The sequence below is a fragment of the Echinops telfairi genome, unplaced genomic scaffold (assembly GCF_000313985.2).
Source record: "Echinops telfairi isolate 266 unplaced genomic scaffold, ASM31398v2 ScPeMD7_2291;HRSCAF=2852, whole genome shotgun sequence".
NCBI classification, from domain to species: domain Eukaryota; kingdom Metazoa; phylum Chordata; class Mammalia; order Afrosoricida; family Tenrecidae; genus Echinops; species Echinops telfairi.
In genome coordinates this window covers 30,538,792-30,542,672 of record NW_022106189.1, presented here as the reverse complement: position 1 = coordinate 30,542,672, position 3,881 = coordinate 30,538,792, and the positions used below count along the sequence as shown (strand labels likewise).

Below are 3,881 nucleotides of genomic sequence, written 5' to 3'. Positions count from 1 at the left end.
CAGTGGGCATCGCCCACAGGAGTGGTCCCTCTCAACACGGGACATTGTGTCTGAGAGCTGAGTTCCCCAACACTCGCCCCGTCTGCCAGAGGTGGGGAGTCCCCAAACCACCGGACTGCCATCAGCCTTGGGGCTCTCCTTCTGAGGTCATGAAATCTCACCCAGCAGGGAGTCCCTTGGGAAGGGGGCAGTAGCAGGCCGCCCAGCTCCCCACAGAGCCCCTGCTGCTCCCTGCAAGGCCTTCCTCCCTACCCGGGAACTAGGGAGCCCTGGCCGGCCTGCTAGCACCCATGGTAAGGTTTTGGTGATCACTGAGAACGTAGGGTGGGGGCGGGGATCGAAGAGTTTTGTAATGAGGAGTTCTGCTGTGGGCTGCGGACCAGCATGTGCTACTGCATTGGTTCCCCCGTGGTTTGTGTGTGCATAGTGTTGGGGGTCCAGGCTTGAGTCTCCCGAATGCTCTGTGGGCTCTGCGTGAGGGCCAGGGCGGCAGGGAAGGAAGTGAGAAGGGCCGGGAGGATTGGCCAGGGCTCAACATTATCTCCAGTGTGCTTGTCCTCTTCCAAAGGGCAGGCTGGCCTACCTGTAGGAGGGGCCTAGTCAGCAGTATGTATCATAAGGAAACACCCACTTTCCTGGGAATGTCTAAACTTTCAAAGATCGCATTTTCACATACTGAATGTAGAGATGATTTTTTTTCCCCATCCACGTATTTATTCCACAGTCAAAATAAATTACCTTTTCAAACCATTTTTAAAAGTTAAAGAAGAGGGAAACAGATTACAAGGATCTATATATAACCTCCTCCCTGGGGGACGGACAGTGGAGAACTGGGTGAAGGGAGACATCGGACAGTGTAAGATATGACAAAATAATAATAATTTATAAATTACCAAGGGTTCATGGGGGTGGGGGAATGAGGAGCTGATACCAAGGCCTCAAGCAGAAAGCAAATGTTTTTTGTTTTTTTTGAAAGCAAATGTTTTGAGAATGAGGAGGGCAACAAATGTACAAAAGTGCTTGACACAATGGATGTATATGTGGATTGTGTTAAGAGTTGTACAAGCCCCCAGTAAAATGATTTAATTATTAAAAAACAAAAGTTAAAGGAGAATTTGGAACACAGCTGCATGAATGAAACAGACCTGGGTCTAAAGTGGGACACTAAACAGGTATTCCTGTGGGGGATGAATACGTAACAATAACACAGGAAATTTCAATAAGATCTGAGATGAGGCAAACAACCGTTTGAAACAAACAGCTCATAACAGAGCAGTTGTGAAGAACTCCACTAATTGTCCCACATGACGGGAACATCCCACCCCGATTCCACGCACTGGGGCTTGGCCCGTCGGCCTTCCTGGGTCACACCCAAATCTAGAAAGGCTTCCGCACCCACCCCATACTCCGGAACATGCATGACCTGCAGCTGGCCCCTCCGGGAAAATCGGGGCCCAGACTGGAACAGCAGCATGGTTGTTGAAATGACATGCCAGATGCCTTTCGTGGTCACACCTAGAGTATTTTCATAACGTTCCCGTTTTTTCTTATGAACGTGTGAAGTAGTTCACTCAAAGCTTTGAAAATGAGAAAGAAAGGACACTTCAAAGGATTCATGCCCAAAGCGCCCAGTCCTGAAGTGAGCTCATTTGTTCCGGGGGCCAGGAAGCCCCACAGAGGGCAACGAGGCCGTAGATGTCCCACCCAGTGTCCGCACCCTGCTAGTCCTACACCGCCTCTGGTCAGGCAGGCCCTGCATCAGGTGGACGGGCAGATTTTTGGAAAAACTTCTGCAGCTCGGGGACTTTGTTTTTCCCAGCCTAATTGTAGGCCGGGTCAACATGCTGCTTAGTTGGTGTGGCAAATACGATAGGCAGCACTTCGGTGGCGATGATGGCCTTTAATCCCTGAGGTTTTAAGGGTCTAAAGCACCTGCTCCTGCCAACTTCTGGGTGAGGCCCCTGAACCTGGAGGACACGACGCCCCGGACCCCGGCTTACTACCACCGCCGCCTGCGTGAGGGCCCTAGAAAAGGTGTGCAGACATGATGTATTAGTCTAGGTACTTTGGAAAAACAAATCCACAGCAACTCACGTATAAGAGAGAGTTTTATGCAAAGAAAATGTGCATCACGAAAACATCCCAACCCAATGCTGCCCAAGCCCACAAGTCCAACATTAACCCATTAACCCAACACAAGTCCACAAAGTCCTCCACCTCACAAAACAGAGGCAATAATGCCGACTGCAGGAGGAAAGCTGAGTCAGTGAACGTGTAAGCATCTCAGCACTGGCAGGGGTCTCCACATGGCTGCTCCAGCACCCAGGGCTGCATCGGGATAGATCCATGCGGCTTCTCCTTGGGGATGTCTTGTAGGAAATCCATCTTGCAAGCTGAAGCAGGGAACTGCTAAGGCAGCTGCACCCGATGCAACCATCACAAAACAAGAGACCCAAGAACTAGAAAGGCGAGGCTTCACCACCCATTTATCCCTCCACCTTTCAACCAGCACCACATGTGATTATCGGCCAGGCTGGCACAATTAACTAACTCACTTGATTTGGCTGGAACTTGTGTGTGTCTGTCAGTCACCACAGGCCTTTTGTTCGTGCGTGGTTCTGACCTCTGCTCGGTCTCTCACCTGCCAGTGGTCTTAGACATGCCACTGACAGAGGGGGGCCGGCTCGGCACAGTGGAGATGCCGCCTCTCCCCACCCTGTGAGGTGCCGGTGACACCCATGTACCGGGAAGTCAGTGGTGCAGGGAGGACCCCTGGAGGCACAGTGCTTACAAGTTGGGCTGCTCACTGCAAGGTCAGCAGTTTGAAACCACCAGCTGCTCCACAGAAGAAAGATGAGACTTTCTACTCCCGTGTAGAGTCACAGTCTGAGAAACCCACAGGGGCTGTCCTACCCTGTCCGGTAGGGCCGCCATGAGCCAGAATGACTCCGTGGCAGTGAATTTGGCTTGAATTCAAGCTGGACAGTGTCGGTAATAATAAGTTCCATTTTCCTTGAACTTGTTGATAGCCCCTCATAAAATGTCCCTAGCCCTTTTGAGACAAGACGAACTGCATTTTGATTGTCAGCGTGTCTGCTGCCCTGTGAGGGCCTGCATGCACAGGGTCCACCTGAGCCTGTCCAGAGAAGCCCTGCCCTGCCTGCAGCAGGCCCCCTGGAGTGACGTGTCCACCGTTGTGCCACCTGGCAGGGCTCTGAACGCCTGCAGAGCACTGGGAGCGGCAGCCCCCTGCTCCTAGCATGTACCCAGGACTTCTCAGAACCCCGACCTTGGGCCTTTTCTGCCGCAGGGCCTTTGCACATGCAGCTCCCTCTGTCTGGATGCCCTTTCCCCTACGTGCCTTCCGGGACCTGCTCCCTGCTGAGCGCGATGCTCTGTGCTCTCCCTCGGGAAGCTGGGACTGGGGTGGGATGTGAGTCAGTGTCTACAGAACGAGGACGAGAACAGCCGACTTGCACCCTCCCCCAGCCACCGTCCCTCCTGAACCCTGCGCCTGTGTGTCTGGTCCTCTACCCACTGTCCACACGGGGCATTAGAAGAGACTGCCTTTACTCGGAACCTGGGCCGTTTCTCCCTCGGAGACACTGGCATGTTGATCCTTTCTGTCTCTTCCTGGGGACGGAGCCCAGCCCTCTATCCCTGGCCCCTGGGATTTCGCCCTCTGAGGGCATCACAAGTGCAGGGTGAGGGCAGAAAGCATGCTTCCGAAACCTCCTGTTCTCGCCACGTGGAGCGGGGCTCTCTGGCCTGCTGATGACTTCCCCTGGCCGGGCCGTCCTTTCCCGGAGCAGCCTGTGCAGCGCCAGTGCTTTGCCATTAGGAGCGGGCCCCTCACCTTCCTCTGTGGCTTGGTCTGGCCC

The 3,881-nt window shown here is 53.6% G+C and overlaps 1 protein-coding gene and 1 pseudogene across 5 annotated transcripts in view; one reads left to right on the top strand and one right to left on the bottom strand.

The window, feature by feature from the left end:
• Window positions 1-3,881, top strand: part of GFOD2 (glucose-fructose oxidoreductase domain containing 2) — a 29,275-nt gene that overhangs the window by 23,629 nt on the left and 1,765 nt on the right. The gene's annotated exons all lie outside the window — the stretch shown is intronic.
• On the bottom strand, window positions 1,743-2,740 carry LOC115870706 (annotated as a pseudogene).